The 18,696-nt window shown below is 45.0% G+C and overlaps 1 long non-coding RNA gene and 5 other non-coding genes across 6 annotated transcripts; all 6 read right to left on the bottom strand.

The window, feature by feature from the left end:
- Positions 1–151: 151 nt before the first annotated feature.
- On the bottom strand, positions 152–12,854 carry LOC136171905 (uncharacterized). Its single transcript, XR_010663935.1, has 3 exons — positions 12,824–12,854; positions 5,673–5,752; positions 152–190 (listed from the first exon to the last, which is right to left on the bottom strand). It is a non-coding gene; the product is annotated as an uncharacterized lncRNA (long non-coding RNA).
- TRNAY-GUA (transfer RNA tyrosine (anticodon GUA)) lies at positions 1,709–1,803 on the bottom strand. Its single transcript has 2 exons — positions 1,767–1,803; positions 1,709–1,744 (listed from the first exon to the last, which is right to left on the bottom strand). It is a non-coding gene; the product is annotated as a tRNA-Tyr (tRNA).
- TRNAY-GUA (transfer RNA tyrosine (anticodon GUA)) lies at positions 4,481–4,570 on the bottom strand. Its single transcript is given in 2 exon segments — positions 4,481–4,516; positions 4,534–4,570. It is a non-coding gene; the product is annotated as a tRNA-Tyr (tRNA).
- TRNAY-GUA (transfer RNA tyrosine (anticodon GUA)) lies at positions 5,138–5,227 on the bottom strand. The gene is given in 2 exon segments: positions 5,138–5,173; positions 5,191–5,227. It is a non-coding gene; the product is annotated as a tRNA-Tyr (tRNA).
- On the bottom strand, positions 8,399–8,480 carry TRNAL-AAG (transfer RNA leucine (anticodon AAG)). Its single transcript has one exon. It is a non-coding gene; the product is annotated as a tRNA-Leu (tRNA).
- Positions 12,711–12,792, bottom strand: TRNAL-UAG (transfer RNA leucine (anticodon UAG)). The gene has a single exon. It is a non-coding gene; the product is annotated as a tRNA-Leu (tRNA).
- Positions 12,855–18,696: the final 5,842 nt, after the last annotated feature.

The raw sequence follows: 18,696 nt of genomic DNA, 5'->3' as shown, positions 1-18,696 counted from the left end.
CAACATACTCTGGTTTGGCGGTAAGTCCTTTGGCAAAGAGCCTGCACACGCCGGGGATCCGTGGTGGCCAGGCATCCCGGAAAGGTGATTTTCAGAATCTGAGCCCGGGCCGCTACTTGTTGACTCATTTTCTCTCCTTTGGGCTCTTTCTTCAGAGAGAACAGGACAGCAGCCCTCTGTGGTCAGAAAACTGGAAAGAGGGTGAGGAGAAGGGGGCGTTACTGAAACCCAAATGGATGCGTGGGTGAGGTGGGAGCTGGCTTGCGGAGGAAAGCAGAGGATCCTACCTGGGTAAGATCCGCTGAGGGGCCCTCGAGGAGTGTCTGAGCGTCGCCCCCAGCCCTTACCCAAACCCAGACCTGCCCTCTGATGCTGGGGCGTCATCACCCCTCCACTTAACCCTATTGCTACCACGAGCTGGTCTCACTTTTCCTCACGGTGAGGCTTCCTGGGAAGTGATGAGGAAAGGATGTCGGGCTAGGCGGGGAGACCACACCTTAGGTACCCAGAAGCCTGGTCATGCTGCGGCCAGTCTGGGGACTTGGCTCCCCTCCTCGGCTCACAGACCCGGATTCCTTTGGCAAGAGACGGCTGCTCCCTGATGTAGCTCCAGATTCTGGGGACTTCCTGGACAGGCACGGGAGATGAAGGGAGGACCAGAGCCCCCTGCCGTCAGGCTTGGACCTCTTGCCTTTGCTCCGCGTCTTTGACAAATGTTTAAGGTTCCGTCTGGTGCGGGCCGGCCACCCCAACAATGCTTGGTCACCCACCCAGCTCATGTCGCACGGAAATATGACACGCCACACCCAAGTGTGGCCTCCAGTGCCAGCGTGGCCACTCCTGATCCAGATACCCGCAGGTTTTCACCTGCAAGGACGAGGTCCATGTCCTCGAAGGTCTCCTACTGCCCGTTGTGAGGTCCCAGACAGGAGGAGTGGGGTCATGGTGGGGCTCACTCTGGAGTGTCCAAGTCACCAGAGTCTACCTCCCAACCATAGGCACACCCTCATTCTGTTATATCCCCCAAATATCAAAGCTAGTTCCCCCAAACCTGGTAACCTTCTCTCTCTCTCTCTCTCTCTCTCTCTCTCTCTCTCTCTCTCTCTGGAGAATGAGGAAGAGAGAGAGTTAGAATGAGAAAGAGAAAGTTAGAAAGAGAGAGATGGACAGAGAAACACAGAGACAGTAGTTGGGCTAGACAGAAGAGAAAAGTTATGGACCATTCTAGGACTAGGCAGAGTAGGGAAGGGAAATTGAATGGGAGGATTTTCAAGAAGAATGCCTTGGTTGTCCCTGACCCATGTGATGGCAGGGGTGCTTGTCGGGCTCCAGGGCTTGTGGTGGGAAGCTCCTCTGTGGCCATTTATCTGTCACGGATCTGTCCATGTTGAGTAAGTGGTAGCGGCAGAGAGAGTGCAGTTTTCTCTAGAGAGAGATACATGAATAAAAGTTTAAATGGCTTGGGAGGTTGCGAGGGTGGCTAACTAGGGTAGCCTGCGAAGGCAGGAGCAAGGGGGTGTTGTTAGGATGAGGGGCATTTGTCCATGGATTTCAGGAAGGAGGGGTAATTGGCTTCTGAAGGGCTTTGTCCTGTGAAAATGGGGATGATCTACTGATGAAAGGGCCAGGGTCAATATACAGGGCAGCGGTAGAGGGCGCTAGCGGTCTTCGTGATGGATTAAAAAAAAAAAAAAAAAACCCAAGCACTTCCTTCGAGCCGGAATCGAACCAGCGACCTAAGGATGTCTACCTCTAAGGATGTGATACTACAGTCCTCCGCTCTACCAGCTGAGCTATCGAAGGGTGCATAGTTAGGTCCTTCCACTGACAAGTACTGAGTCTTCTCTTTTTGCAGAAATGAAGGGGGACAAGAAAATGGAGCTTCACTGTTTCTTAAAGAGAAGCGTGGGCCTCTAAGCTCCTTCCCCCATTGCATCCCCAATCCCCGTTCCTGGTTCTGTATCTCATTTACCTGTTACTCACTCCAGAGAGGGGCCTTGGTGCCCACCTAGATCTAGTCTTACTTTTCCGCGCAGTGAGGCTTTGGGAAATGATGCAGAAAGGATATTGATTGGGCTAGCCCAATCTGGGGCCTTGGTTCCCCTCCTTTGCCCACAGACCCGGATTCCTTTGGCAGAGGCGACTGCTCCCTGAAGTAGCTAAAGATTCTGCGGCCTTCCTGGATAGGCACAGGAGAGGAAGGGAGGAGCCAGAGCACCCTCCTGTCGACTTGGACCTCTTGCCCTCACTTGGAGTCTTTGAAAAACCTTTCAGATCCTATCTGGTGTGGGCTCGCCACCCCAACAGTGCGTGGTCACCCACCCAGCACAGGTAGCACAGAGGTGCAGCAGGCCACACCCAAGTCACCTGCCCTCCAATGCCTGTGTCGCCACCTCTGATCAAAAGACCCACAGGTCTGCTCCTGTGAGGATGAGGCCATGTCCACGGAGGTCCCCTGCTGCTCCCTGTGAGACTCCAGACAGGAGGATTTGACTGTGCTAGGGCTCACCCTAGAGTATCCAAGTCATCAGAGTCCATCTCCCAACTATGGGGACTCCCCTGCCCCTGATACATCCCCAAAACATCAGAGTTAGTTCCCCCAAACCTGGGAATCTCCAATACCCATGGAGAGCAGGAGGGGGGCGGAGGTAAGGGTGTCTGTGGGCACATCCAATGAAAGATGTGCCTTAGAAAATCTCTTCGGTCCCTGTCCGCTGGTCTCTGCAGAAGGTGACATTCAAGGCTGGGGACTCTTTGTGGTCACAGAGCAATAAAACCTTTCTCTTGAAGGTCTCCTGTGGGAAAGCAGTGGGACCACCCCATGGACCCTGGAGATGCCACAGCCCCGGGCTCAGCCCCTTTTAGCCAGCAGTGGGACATGGGAAGACCTGGGGCAGCTCACCTGGAGAGGAAACTGTGTGGGGAAATGCAGTCTGAATGCAGAGGCAGAACCTGAACTGAACAGGAGTTTGTGGGCTTAAGAGTCAGGGGAGGCCAGCAGCTGGGCCCCGGGACTGCAGAGAGTCACAAACCCATCACCGTTGTACAGATAGTCCTTTTCCCCATGCTTTCCCAACATATCTCCCACCTTCAGAAGTTTCCCTCCCACAAGAGGGAAAAGAGCCAGGGCCACACCTTGGCTTTCCTCTCTGCACCCACAAGCCTTGACAACCCTCCCCCAACCACCACCACCTCTTCAGCCTGGCTCAGTTGGGGATGAATGGAGGTCAGTGGGAAGGTCCAGTCCATGTAGCCTAAGGGCCCGGCCCTTAATTAAGCCAGCTGGTCAGAAAGCACAGGCCAGTGGCCTGTGTAAGGTGGACAGTGGGTGTACCCCTCCAGATCACACATCCAGCCATCAAACCCCACTCCCTGGCCCCTTCTGCTCCCTGCCTTCAGCCACCATTATCTGCCCTCCCCTCCCTGCCCTCCCCTCCCACTTTTCCTACTCTCAGTGCTCACTCATTTATAAATCTTTCTTTTTGCTCACAAACTCTGCTCCTCTCCATCTCCCCCTCCCCTTGCAGTCACTCCCCCTTGGTCTCTCTCTGTCTTTATCTCCAGCTCTCTTGCTATGTCTTATATCAGAAGCAGCAGGGGAATCAGTGCACGTGTTTTTCCCTCCATTGTACAGAGTCGGAGCAATCATTAGTCTTTCAGAAGGAACTCAAAGCTTCCTATAGCAACCAGAACAGCTGTGAAGTTTCAAGGAATTTGAAGTTTTCCCATGGCCTCAGCCTAGTTCTCTGACAGGAGACCTGAATCGGGCCTCGGCAGGTTTCATCATGACTTCAAGCCTTCTCCCCCCGTCCTGAGAGCCTTGGTGTCTGTTGCCACTGCCAATGCCAGTGGCTCTCAATGCAGGTGTAGAGTTGGCAGTGGCTTGGTACATCCCAGAGTGGCAGTCCTGTCCCACAGTATAGAAAACGAATAGTGATGGAGGTTTTCTGTCTCCCTATGTCTATATATTTATGGATTATTCGAAAGAAACACAGAAAGAGAGAGCAAATGTGAGAATGAGGGAGAAAGAGAAAGAGAGAGTCAGAGAGAAAGTTGGAGAAATGGACAAGGACACACAGAGACTGCAGTTGGGCTAGACAGAAGAGAGAAGCAAGGGACCACCCTAGGACTAGGCCGAGTAGGAAAGAGAAATTGAATGGGGGGATTTTCAAGAAGAATGCCTTCATTGTCCATGACCCATTTCATGGCCCAGTGCTTGTCCGGCTCCAGGGCTTGTGGTGGGCAGGTATTGTGTGGCTGGGCCTATCCATGTTGAGTAAGTGTAGTAGCAGAGCAGGTGCTGCTATCCCTGGGGAGAGGTGGGTGAATAAAAATTAAAAGGGCTTGGGGGTCAACAGGGTGCCTTGTTGGGGCAGCCTCCTAAGGCAGGAGAAAAGGAGTGTTTGGGGCTGGAGGGCATATGTCAGTGGACACATTTCACTAGTAGCCCTCATGATGGGGCAAAAGTAACTAAGACACTTCCTTTGCACTGGAATCGAACCAGCAACCTAAGGATGTCCACATTTATCAAGTCTACAGTCCTCCGCTCTACCAGCTGAGCTATCAAAGGGTGCATGTCCATGCCTTCCAATGACAAGCACTGGGTCCTTTATTTTTGCAAAAATGAGAGGGGCCAAAGAATGGGAGCCTCACTGCTCCTCAAAGGAGCACCACCTCTAAGCGCCTCCTTCCATCCCACCCACTAGAAAACTCAGTGGGAGGATTTTCAAGAAGAATGCCTTGGTTTTCCATGGCCCGTGTGCTTGTTGGGCTCCAGGGCTTGCAGTGGGCAGCTCCTGTGTGGACACGTGTTTGTCAGGAATCTGTCCACGTTGAGCAAAATGGTAGTGCAAGAGGGGGTACTTGTCTTCCCCAGGAAGAGGCACATGAATAAAAGCTTAAAGGGCTTGGGATGTTGAAGGGGTTGCCACAGTCCACTCAGGTTGCTTTTGGATGAAGGGCATGTGTCGTTGGATTTGAGAAAGGGACAAGTGACTCCGGAAGGGCTTTGTTGGCTTTGTCCAGTGAGAATGAAGATGATTTTGTAGTGCACAGGCAATGGCCAATTTGCAGGGCAGGGGCACCAGGTGCCAGGAGGTGGTGGCATTTATGATGGGGCAAAAGCAAGTGAGGCACTTCCTTCGAGCCGGAGTTGAACCAGCGACCTAAGGATGTCCACATGTATTAGACCTACAGTCCTCCGCTCTACCAGCTGAGCTATCGAAGGGTGCACATTGGCTCACCCTGGGTCCTTCCTTTTTGCAGAAAGGACAGAGGCCAACACACTGGATGACCCCGGGGAACATCAAGCGTCTGGTTGGTTGAAAGCCTTCTTGGCAAAGAGAGATGTACATGCCAGCTCCGTGGTTGTCAAGCATCCTGGGGTGGCTATTTTCAGAATGTCTGGGCCTGGAGAGTCTTTTCTCTCCCCAGATCCTTTCTACACGGACTGGTGGGATACCGGCCATCCTAGGTCAGAAACCCTGTAAGAGGTGAGGGTAAAGGGGGCGTCAGCCAAAGGGAGGCGTGGGTTGGCTGATGGCGGGCTTGCGAAGGAATGGAGAGCAGCAGAAAGCATCCTGCAGGGTCAATGAAGACCTTTTGAGGAGAATCACTGCCTCTAACCGCCTCTCCCCATCCCACTCAACTCCCGCCCCAGGTTCTGTACTTACCTCGCCTCAACACTCACTCCAGACCGGGACTGCGGTGCTCACCTAGACCTAGTCTGACTTTTTGCGCTCAGTGAGGCTTCCTGGGAAGTGATGGAGAAAGTGACGTTCGGTTCCGCGGTCCCATCGGTACTCTTCTGCCCTGTTAGCTGAGGCCAGTGAGGAACTTGGATCTTTTCTGCCCACAGACCCGAATCTTTGTCAGTAGCTGTTTCTCCAGAATCTATCTTCCACTCCCTGCACCCTTCAGTTCCCTTGCTTCAGCCCTCTTTATTTTCCCCACCACCTTCCTACTACCAGGTGTATTTCTGATCACTTTTTGATCCCTAAGTTCGTGCTTTTCTCTTAAACTTTCCCCCTTCTTGTATAGCTGTGTCTGTTTCTCATTTTCTTTCTGTCTCTCAGGGTGTCTAGCCCTCTTGGTCTGATTTTTCTCTGTAACTTTTTTTTCCCCACTGTTTTCTTCTTTGTTTCTATGTCTCTATCTCTTGTTTTTTGTCTCTTTCTGATTTTTTTTCCCTGTCTTTCTCTATTTCTATATCTCTATGTCAGAATTTGCAGTATATTTGTTTCTAATTCTCCAAGTTTCAGCACTCATTGCTCTTTCAGATGAAACTAACACTTTCTGGGTGCAATGAGAGCAGCATATAGGGCAACAGATATTTGTCTAAAATGCAGGCTGAGACAAGCCAGTGGGAAAATAAAGGAAGAGTTTTGAAAGTTCAGGATAGTTATCTTGGGTGTGTTTATAATTATGCATGCTCAGAATCTCTTGGGACCTTTATTGCAAGTTTCTTTTACTCTCCAGGTTTGAAGAAATCTTTAATGGCAAACAAAGAAATTTTGCTAGGATGATGCCTGAATTTAATTATTAACAAAATGATATAATTGGTTCACCAAATGTAACAAAATGTATTATACCAATGCAATTTGTCATTAGAAGGGAAAATATTGGAAGAGGAGCAGGGAGAGCACATGTATGAGAACTTTCTTTACATTGTGCTCAGTTTTCTTTTACATAAAACTGCCTCCAAACAGAAAAAAGTATTAATTGAAAAATTCATGAATTGATTTTGTCCATGTCTATCCATTTGCATGTATACTGCTACTAGAAAGAATGTTCTTGGGTAAGCAATAAAGGATGGCTTCTAGTGTGCAGTTAGAGGGGATGATCTTAGCTAGTATCTCGGCTAGGTCATTCACAGTAACAGGAGGAATAAAAGTCCTCAGATGCCTGTAGATGGATACCTTGTAGTATCGTGCATGCAGACATTCTCCTGTGAATGGTTCTCTTTCCTTAGTGAAATAGAAAGCCAAGAGTGAGAATGGATGCTGAGGTATTGCTATTTTAAAGACACTATAGAAGGGATGAAAGATTCGCCTTTAAGAATGGTACAATGAAGTGATTGACAAAAATAATAAGATTATTATGCAGATGCACTTGAGATCATTGTCATGAATTTAAATTGAGACCATTTGAGCATTACTGGGTTTCTCTTCATTCTAGTTCAGCTCGGTGAGTGCAGGGGTGCAATATTTATGTTGAACAAAGATTGCGATTTTGTTAAGTGAGTTTTCTAAGCAAAAGAGGGACAATCATACGCAGACCCTTAGACTAAGAATTCAGCCAGGAACTGTAAACTTCTCTTGATGTTTCTTTTAAGGACATGGGCCATCTCTGCTCCTTCACCACCTCCTGAAGGTGCTCTCTCCATTGCATAAGGATGCTCTCTCCTGCAAAATGGGCCTCTACAAAGACACTGAGAAAGGTGTAACACTTTAATTCAACCTGGATTTCAGTGGACATCAAATTCCGTCCATACACTCTCCTGGAACCCTGAAATGTGGGCCAAGATCCAAAGTTACCTGTACTCACAGATTAAGAGGTGAAAATGTCTAATAGGAGTTCAGATTATTGGTTAAAACATTCTCAGACTTTTTGAAAGCAAGCGGTAGGGACAGTGAGCAGATTTTCCAAGTTTGTTGTCCAAGATCCTTGATTCAAGTCTACAAGAATTTAAACACCTCCCTCCTCCCAGCGCACATTGCCTTTTTTGTTGAGTCACGCTCCAGACAGTCTCCCTCAGACCCTCCCTGTCCTTCTCACTTCCTGGTAGAGAAAGATGCAGAGTCTTCATCAGGAGACCAGAAATGGGGCTTGGGCGTGGGGAGGCAGATGCGTCCCAGAGCAAACAGACCGATGGAGAGCTGAGGACCTGAGGAACTGACTCTAAAGTCTCCGCTGTACTCTGACGACAGTATGGACCCAAGGGCTACTCCCTGCACTTTTGCCAAAAGAGTTGCCGCTTGAATTTCGATTTTACACTGCCCGCTAAGCCTCTGTGAATTTCCCTCTGTAAAAATGTGTGTGTGGGGGGGGGGGGGGGGGGGCGGGAGGGAAAGGACACCGCTCCCCCTTTCCCCTACCCTTTTATCAGTCCCTTGTCGAATGTGACAATTTCTTCTTCCGGAGTGCGTTTGCACTTAAAGCTTCCGTTTTAAGGTCTTAAAACTTGTTCCTGATGACCCCTATCCCCTTCGTGAAATTCCCCTCTTTGAAGACCAATCAAAACGTTACTAACTAGCAAAACTTCCTCGCCAGAGAAAGCGTTTGACTAGTTTTAACTGAACCTCGCTCCCACAGGCTCAATCTCTCACCTCTAACCTAGTAAGTGCAATATTTGTCTCATTTTAGATCTGAGTCTTCTGCAACTGGCAAAAACTTTCCCTGGCAGCGGTGGGATTCGAACCCACGCCCCCGAAGAGACTGGAGCCTTAATCCAGCGCCTTAGACCGCTCGGCCACGCTACCAGATGCTGGAAGCATATTTACTGCTCTTTCAGATAATACTTTCTTTACATCTCAATTCTGCTTTACACGATACGTTCTTGAAGTCCTAACTTCAACCGTCAAGAGCAAGGGGTTCAGGGCACAGCAGACACTTACCGCAAAAATTTACTCTCCTCTTTGGCTCTGAATTTTTCATCTTCCACCCAGGGCTTAAAGCGGAAGAATTTAGTGAATGAATAAATGGGTAATGAATGAATTAAATCTGTACCACACACTAGGCTCTGGGTCTTCAGCAGTGCTACTATGTTTTATTCCTTGAGGCTTCCTCAGTCTACCATAAATCTCTTACAAAGATAAACAAAGGCTGTTGCTAATTAAAGCTACGAAAATCTTATCTTTAAAGGAACATGACATCCAATGGCGTTTTTAGAGCATTTGCAAATGCTACAGCGCCTATTTGGAACCTAACCAACAACCCAGAGATGCCAACAGAATTCTATAACTCCCCCTATTTCACCAACTGAGACATCAAAGAATGCACACATGTGGCTCTGCTGAATTATTTCTTTAGAGAAGAAGCTTCTCATATGGTTTTACACTCTGTTCCTAAGACACTTCTCTCTGTTCTCATAAGGAGAGAGCAGATGCTCACACAATTTGCATTTGGTGACTTTAGGGGCTGAAGGGTCTCCCAGGTTGCCACTGTTGACATCTCTGCGTTGCAAATTCACCCTCGGAATCTGCTAGGGAACTTGTGCGGGGAAATCCTAGCCCAGCGACAAAACATGTTCATTTCCCCGAGAAAAACGTTTTGGTGATAGAAATCTTGAAGCTCCATAGAGGCCAGACTCGGGCTTCTGATCCCTGCAGTTACCCTCTTTCTCATCAGGCAGTTGTTACTATCACAGAATATCCTGTCCTCACTGACAGATCGCCTTCTCCAGAGTCATTTTCCAGAGGATAAGCTATAGAGTTTAGGCCACTCAAGGGTCGTTTTGTCCCTTTCTCTCAGAACTGGAACTTGGGTTGTAGCCATTGTAGGAACTGTTTGCCACTTAATAGCTTTGAAACTTAGGCAAGTATGTGACTTCACTCTTGAGTCTCTTCCCTCACCCGAGACATCAAAGAATGCACACATGTGGCTCTGCTGAATTATTTCTTCAGAGATGAAGCTTCTTACATGGTTTTACACTCTAAAACACCCGGAGATGTCTTCTCTCTGTTCTCATAAAGAGAGAACAGATGCTCACACAATTTGCATTTGATATGAGGATAAATAATGCTACAACCTACCTTACAGGGTTGTTACAAAGATAAAGTACTGAGTGCTTGCTTGGCACAGTGCCTGGCATATAGTGAGCCAAGGTCAATGTGAGCAGCTATTTTTTCTTTATAGATTAGTGTTAGCCTCTTCTGCGTAACACTTGAACATGCCCCCAGTTGAGTGGCTTTGGCCCAGACACAACTGTCCTCATGGCTGTTCTAGCAGGTGGGCAACAGGCCACTGGGGATAATGCGGAAGTTCCAGGCTCTCACCAATCCCTGTTGTTGCGTGGATTTCCTGTCAGTCTGAGCAGAGTGGCAGGGCCAGAGACACTTCTGAAACCACACAACTGCAAATTCGGGACTGCAAATTGTTTTGGGAGTTGACTGAGTCACTGACCTGGCTCCAGGACTTCGTTCTAGATTCCTTAAAAGTCTGTAACTGATATCACATTCACAGCTGAGCAGTAGCTTCAGTTCTTTGATCTGTGGGTTGGTGGAGGATGGAGTTGTTAGCAGTGGGGAAATGCACTGGGTTTAAAATAAGCTTTGTTGTGAAACCAATCTGGAATAAAACTCAATTGGAAAAGTATAAAGCAAATCAAACTTGAAAGCCTATTTAAAAATTCTATGGAATCTTCAGAAAGCTATAACTAATAAGTGAATCTAGAAAAATTGTAGAATATAAGATTAATATTAAAATTAATTGTATATATTATTGTGAGTTTGAGCAAACTCCAGGAGGTGGTGAAGGGCAAGGAAGCCTGGCAAGCTGCAGTTCATGGGGTCACAAAGAGTTGGACACACACATATATATATACACATACATACATATATGTAAGTATATATATAGTGTATAATATATATACACATAGTATATACCAGCAATGAACAATCAGAAATTGATTTTGGATTCTTTTAAAAAGAATCCAAGTTACCATAGAATTATTAAATGAAATACTTAGCATTAAAATATGTCCAAAACTTGTATACACACACACACACACACACACACACACACACACACACACACACAAAGACTGAGAGAAATGAAAGAAAATCTAAATTCAAGGAGAAACATTTTATGTTAATGAATGAGAAGGCAATATTGTTAAGATATCAATTATCTCTAAATTAATTTATAGGTTCAATGCAATCCAAATCAAAATAACAACAGGCCTTTTTATTTTTTCCCCCCCGGAAAACAATCAGCTGACTGATTCATATGGAAAATTCATATGGAAAATCAAAGACATAGTATGTCCCAAACAACTCGAAAAAGGAGAGTACTCTGAAAAGTTAAAGGACTCACTCTGTCTGGTATCAAGACTATAAAGCTGCTATAATCAAGACTGTAGTATTTGCATTAAGATACAAAAAAAATAGATCAATGGAACAGGAGTACAGAGGTAGAATTACACATATATTATCAACTAATTGTTGACAAAATTTCAAAGACAATTCAGTAGAGAAAAGTAGTCTTTTCAACAAATGATCTTTAAAATTTTTTTTGATCCTTATGTCACACTGAATAAAAAATTGACTGAAATATATCAAAAGCCAAAATTATAAAATAATTAAAATAAAATATTTGTCAACTTGTGTTGGAAGATTTCTTAGATGTAACATTACAAGCACGATCCATAAAAGAAAAATCAAGCAAAATGATTAACTGTACTTCATAAAATTAAGAACCTCTACCTTTCAAAAGATGTTGTAGGAAATTGACACAACAAGCCAAACACTGAGAGATAACAGTGTAGTTGCAGCCTGAGTCTTTAGTGCAGATATTGCCTCTTAGGGGACATTTGGCAATGTCTGGAGACATTTTCACATTCTACAATGCATATAACAGGCCTCCACAGCAAAGAATTTCCACTTGCCTGGAGAATTCCATGGACAGAGGAGCGTGGCGGGTTCCAGTCCGTGGGGTCTCAAATAGACAGGTCTGAGCACCTAACACTTTCACTTCACTTTCAGAAGCTGACTAGAGTAACAAGTCACATGGACAAATTTATTGTTTGCCTCCATAGGCCAGTCAGGACCATCACCACCTACTAAAGTGAACCAATGACTCCTCAAAGGCTTAAGGAAGGCGAGATACCTGGATTCAAATCTGAGTGCAGTCGGTGCCAAACCAAGCCCAATGCACCCTTTGGGAACCAACAGTGGTGCACACTGGGCAGGAAACGCACTGCCCTGTAGGGTCAGAAAGTGAGAGTGTTCCTTAAAGAGCTCAAATTCTGACTTTGAACCCATCCTAGGACACTATGGAAGATCCTCTGGAGAAGGAAATGGCAACCCCCTCCGGTACTCTTGCCTGGAAAATCCCATGGACGGAGGAGCATGGTAGGCTAGAGTCTACGGGAGTCGCAAAGAGTCGGACACGACTGAGCGACTTCAATTCACTAGGACACTATGTGCTAGGTAGAGTCGGAGTACTCTTCTTTGGCTGACTCAAGCCTAGGAATTAAATCACTTCCCTGAGCTGATGGGGCGTCCCTGGTGGTTGGTAAACTCAGTTGGTAAACTGAGGAGCAGTTGCCTCCCTCGATGATTCTCTTCCAGTTTAACCCATCTGTTTTACTGGCCTGACTTTACCACCCTTGCCTGGAGGGGAAGGAAAGAGAAAGAGGGAGGAAGGGAGGGGGTGCTGTTTAAGTGAGGAGAGCAGCAGATAAATAGAGATCACCAGTAGGAAACAGTAGGGATCCCAGAGGCAGTCAGCAGCAGAAACTGCACCGGGACATTCTGCAACTGCCCAAAGTTTGCTGGCTTAGCAGCAAATGATGAGACAATCTGTCTTCACTCCCTGCTCTCCTCTGCTGGGGCAGCCCGCTATGGGGCCCTTGCACTTTCATGGCTCTGCACCTCTCTTCTCTCAACTTCAAAAAGCCCCAGCTTAAATGCTATGTTTTTGGCAAGTCCTTATCCGGTCCTGTAGTGAGGACGTGGGTCGTGATCATCCACGATCAGGAAACAAAACCTTGGCAGCGGTGGGATTCGAACCCACGCCTCCAGAGAGACTGGAGCCTAAATCCAGCGCCTTAGACCGCTCGGCCACGCTACCACACCCACACCAAGTATCCCCCTATACTTACACCTTTCTGCCTCTTTTTTTTCAGCGTTGTTCTCTCCTCTGTGACCCCAAACCTTGATTCTAGATATCACCAGAGGACACTAAGAAAGTTCTTCTCTGCTCTACTAGAACTCGAACCTGTATCCACCCAACTCAAATAGCTTTTTCCACTCGCGGAACTAAAAGGGAAGTAACTTCAAAGCCAAGTATCGCTCCGGAAGCGCAGCTCTTAGGGTGTGGAATGAAACAACTTCCCGAAGGTGGGTCGCATCAGGTTCTGCTTTGCATCCAGTAAGCGCTCGAAAACTATTTGTTGATTGGACAAAAGGTGATCAGTATCCATATTGCTTGGGGATACTGGTGGTGGTGGAGTAAGAATGAGCAAAGCTGCCTTTCCCTGTCAGCTCCAGGTGCCTGGACTTCAATTTTTTGCTAAATTTTGAGTTCGATACTTTTCGATTCTGAAGCCGGGAGAGCAGTCTTGAGTCTCCAGGAGGCATGCATAAGGCATGCGTTAAAGGATTAAAATAAACAAACAAACAAAAACAAAACGAGACAAAAAAACCCTTGTCTCCCAGTTCCCTTTTGCTCTTAGTGGCCGAGAGCCCAAACAGTCGACGCCAATCAATGCCCGCTGCCTAGTGTCAGCCCAAGCAGAATCTTCGCAATTCAGCAAATTCTGTTGCAAGAGAAGGCTGTCTTTTAGGTTGGATCGGTTGCTGCTTCCAGGGAGCCTTTAGTCCCTTTCTTTGGAACATATATTTCTGCGTCTCCCAGAGAGGTCCTGTCTCCCCTGCGCAGTTGTAGCCATGCAGCGGTTCTTACCCCTGGCGACTGCAGGAGAAGCCAGAGAAGCCCTTCTCCGGGGACTGAGGGAGGATTCTGAGCCCAGGCTGGTACTCCTGAGAACTCCGCGTCTCCCGCACCTCATCCTACCGAGAACCCCAAGCCTACAGGCCTACGGAGAGGAGCCGGGGAACGGAGCCGGAAAGAGAGAAAATTAGCATTACACTGTCACCCCTCTTGACTCAGATTAGTAGCCACACACATCAGTTTTCCGAGCTTTTGAGCATCTGTTTAGGGTCCACACACTTGAGTCTCTGTGTTCCCCATGCGGAAAGGAACTCTTGCTTCTTTTACTTACAACGAATTGGAAATTACAGAACGACCAGATGCTGCTATCTCTTTCACTAGTGTGTGGCTGTAGCAGAATTATTTCACAACTACTGCCTAGACTTGTTGGAGGTGGTGGTGGGGTGGGGGAACAGGTGACAGCAAAAGGCTGGGTGGTGGGATTGGGGGATGTTTGGGTGAATTTTCTGCCTTCTAAGAAAGTAGCAATTGTGGCTCCTTGATGACATCGGATCACACCCTTCATTTAATAATATTAAAGCTATTTGGGGAGCAAATTTCCACGAAGAGCTTTAAATGGAGAGGTTGTATATGTTCATGTTTTGTGCCTCCCTCCCTCTTGCAAATACACAGTCTATGTTAGGGAAGAAGCACCCAGACCTGGCTTACTTCCTTAAGAATAGACAATTGTCACTGTCTCTTAATTTCCCCCAAGAGAAGAGAAAGTTAATCCCATGATGGTGTTGGGGGTTCCCTGGACATATAAAGGGGATTTTCCCAGAGCCTCCTGTAAAATTCTGTGGTCTTTGTTGTAGGTAGAATTTTGTCCCTCCAAAAGGTTATATAGAAGTCCTAATCCCCAGTGCCCCAATATGTGACCTTATTTGGAAATAAGATATTTACAGAATAACCAAGTTAAAATGAGGTTATTAGTGTGGACCCTAATCCAATATGGCTGGTGTCTTTATCCCAAGGGGAAATTTGGGCATAGAGACAGAGATCTCTTCTTGAAATCCCGTAAGTTTTAACATAGAAGTGAAGGGAGCAGGGATTGGAGGAAGACTGCTAACTCAGATCTTCTGTGGGGTCTCTGTCAATGAGATTTTCAAGGGTTAAACCCATTTTCAAGGGTGAAAGAGGTAGGCATACTGGGCCAGAGCTCCCTGCTGCTGTGGAGAGAGGCATGACTGGAGAGGGGCATCTCTCCAGGGTAGAGCACTGACTCAAACGTCAGCAGGCATCACAGTCACCTGAGGGCTTATTAAAAAGACAAATTGTTGGACTCAGCTCTTGGAATTTCTGATTTAGAAGACCAAGGGCCTAAGAATTTATATTTCTAACAGGTTTTTAGGTGATGCAAATGCTACTGATCCAGGGACCATGCTTTGAGAACCATTGATTGCAGCAGAGATCAGTTTTGTAGAATTTTGGAATTCCAACAGAAATGAGGAAAGTGAACTAAAGAAGTCAAAGATCTCCTGATGTCTTGAAAACAGTGTGCAGGGAAGAGATGGTGCTCAGTATGGTGGCAGAAGGGGGAAAAATGAGAAGCCTTAGATATAAATGAGAGGGAAAAGAAGAAAACCCTGGCAAAATAGTAAAGACAACTGTTAAGGACAAGGAAAAGATCCTTCCAATACTAAGGAACAGTACCAACCACTTTATGACCCTTTAGGCATGAATAGACTGTAACCAAAGGATGCCCAGGACTAGAAACACCGGAGATCTCAGATGAACTACACAAAAATGAAATCAAGTTGTGCTATCTTCTGAGGTCTCTGGCCAAGTGTATTTGTTTTGCTGGGCATGACAGGTGAGTATGCAGGCGAAACTAGGAGAAATGCTTGCACCATTACCCTCTCTTGGGCCACATGGACAGCTCTTCACATGTTCAAATTAATCAAATGAGATCATCCTGGAAACTCAATACCAGGGGTCTTTCTCATCTGTGGAAGAACCTCAGCGATTTGAAATCTAGAAAGTGTGAAGTCCATGAACAATGCACCTGCAAGATCTTGGTCCAAGAACAAGGAATCTCAACTACCTTGATCTTCTAAGTCCAAATGTGGTTTTTATTATGTCAGTTTTTCAGGCTTCAACAAGGTGGTGTGCACACCCTTATCAGTAGTGTGCAAAATACTTGTGTTCTCCTTTGAATCATAGAGACCTAAGTCTACCAGGACATGCATCCTACAGTCCTCCATTCTGTCAGCTGAGTGACTGAAGTTTGTGTGGACTGAAAAAATGTACAACGTGGGAGTTGTGCATTAAGTTTTATCTAGGGAGACTAAAGCTCAGGAGATAGTGTCTCAGATAGCTCTGAGGAACTATCTGCTCTGAAGAGGTAGGGAAGTGTGAAGTGTGTAGTGTTGCTCAGTTGTGTCTGACTCATTGCAATCCCATGGACTGTAACCCACCAGTCTCCTCTGTCCATGGGATTCTCCAGGCAAGAATACAGGAGTGGATTGCCATTCCCTTCTCCAGGGAATAGGGGAAGTCAGTATTCTATATGACTTGAGTGAAGGGAGATATGTTCAGTCAAGCACACATTTTGGCAGAGGCCTGCTGCTAATCACAAGGAGAAAATGTTTCTGTTAATGATTTTAGTGCTTTTCTAGATGTGAGAAGATACAAGAATTTGAGCTCATAAAGTCTTCTCCTGAAAATAACTACCTGAATGAAGCCCTGTTCTACCAGTTTTTCCCAGAGCACAGAGTGCCTCATTCCTGATCTCCACCCTGAGCTCCTTTCAGGATGTGTTGAAGGTCAGTGACTGCAGCAGCTAGTGACTTAATCCTTGTAGAGGCAGAGGGAAAATGGCAATTTGTACTTGACATATGCATAGTAAACTTCATTCAAAATTTCTTTTTTAGGAATCTATCCAATTACCTCTCAATACCAGATATTGGTTACTGTGTTCATAAAATCTTTAATGATCTCACTGAATATTTTGTCTAGTGGTTTAACACTTACTGAGAGAGATTTGTTCAAATATCCAGTCATGATTGTGTGTTTTTCTATTTCTATTTCTTCTCTCAGTTCTGTCAACTTTTGTTTCTTACCTCTGAAGATATGTTATTAGATACATAGAAATGCAAGACTATTGTTGGAGAGCTTAAAAATTCTATGTTTATAAATTCTATGTGTTATAAATTCTATGGTTTCTGACAAATGTATTGCATATATCCGCCATATCAAATAGAACAGTTTCACTACCCTAAAAGCCTTCTGTGCTCTGACTATTCATCCCTCTCTCCCCACAACCCTTAGCAACCAAGGATCATTTTGTTGTGTCCATAGTTTTGCCTTTTTCTCAGAACATCATGTAGTTGGAATCATATAATATGTATCCTTTCAAATGGGCTTCTTTCACTTAGTAAAATACATTTGAGTTTTTTGTCTTAGCTCAGGCTACCATACAAAATACCATAGATTGGTTGACTTGAACAACAGAATTTTATTTATTCACAGTTATGGAGGCTAGAAGTCTAGAGTGCTAGGATGGTTGGATTCTGATGCAAGCTATCTTCCTGGCTTGCAGTCAAGCATTTTGTCCTCACATGGTACAGAGAGAGAAAGAGAAAGTTAGCTTTTTGGCATCTCTTCTAAGAAGGGCACTAATCCCAGCATGAGGGCCCCATCTTCATGATGTCATCTAACCCTATGTACCCCCTTTTGGGGTACATCTCCAAATACCGTTACATTGGAGGTTAGTGTTTCAACATATGAATTTGAGGGAAACATAGGCATTCAGTTCCTAACATTTCTGCCATGTCTTTTCATGGCTTGATAGCTCATGCCTATAGGTCTTAGTGCTAAATAATAGTCCATTGTATGGATGTACCAAAAGGTGCCAAAAGGAATATTGTGCTTTGTATAGAATTGACCCTTTAATAAAAAAATATTCCTCAATATCTCATATAGTATTTCTCACCTTAAAGAATCTGTTATCTGATATTGAGGTAGCTACATCAGCTTTTTTTTTTTTTTTCATTTTCATAGTATGTCTTTTTCATTTTTTACTTTTAACATCTGTATGATGGGAAAATTTTTCATATTTTGAGGTAAAGGCACATTATTCTGGCTTATACACAATTTGGCTTGAACTTTATGCTAACTAGAACAGTCTGTCTTATGACCTGTCAAACGTGGGTTGTACGTCTGCTTTAACCATTAAAGAAAAGAATACATTTTTAAGTCAAAATGGAGTAACTGTGGTTTAGGCATTCAAAATGGAGCTGGGTGGCCATTGTGGATTTGGTTTCAGACATGTTTCTGAATCTAAGAATTTGAATTTTTGTTTGTTTGTTTGTTTTAACTGTATGGGACTCAAAGACACCGCCAGCTGTTCTCAAAATAGCATCTGCTAGCAGCAATCCTTGTTTAACAAACACCTTTATTTCTTGCCAGATCCAATCCTAAATCTTGACAAACAACTTACGTAACTTTGCAGTTTTTGCCTACGTAAGCTTTTCCCATTTTGTATGCCACTACAACACAGTTCGAGAGCTTATTGAATCTACATCTCCTGGGTTATAGTCTTTGGTTTGGCACAGATCAAACTCTTTTCTATTTCTGTTGTTTATTGATTATTTCTGCTAACACATGTCTTTACATTTAAAATGTGTTTTCTATAAACAGCATAGAGTTAGGTCTGATTTTAACTCAATTTAGCAATTTTTACTTTTAGCAACAGTATTTGTTCCACTTATGTTAAATGTAATTTCTGAAATAGAAGAGATTAAGTCTCCTGAATGCTATTTGCTTTCTATTATTCCCATCAATACTTTTTAAAAACAACTTTATTGAGATATGATTTATATACTTAAATTCATCCTTGTAAGTGTACAATTCAATGATTATTTTAGTAAATTTATCAAGTTGTACAACCATCACTATAATCAAGGTTTAAAACATTTGTGTCATCCTACAATAAGATTCCTCTTTATCTTTTCTTTGTTTCTTTCCTTCTTAACCAAGAAGTCCAGGAACAGAGACCTGGTTGAGATTAAAAAAAAAAAAAAAAAAAAAAAAAAGCTTTTT

This window comes from Muntiacus reevesi, chromosome 7 (assembly GCF_963930625.1).
Source record: "Muntiacus reevesi chromosome 7, mMunRee1.1, whole genome shotgun sequence".
Lineage (NCBI taxonomy): Eukaryota > Metazoa > Chordata > Mammalia > Artiodactyla > Cervidae > Muntiacus > Muntiacus reevesi.
The sequence above is the reverse complement of the archived record's forward strand: the minus strand, read 5'-3'. Positions and strand labels throughout refer to the sequence as shown.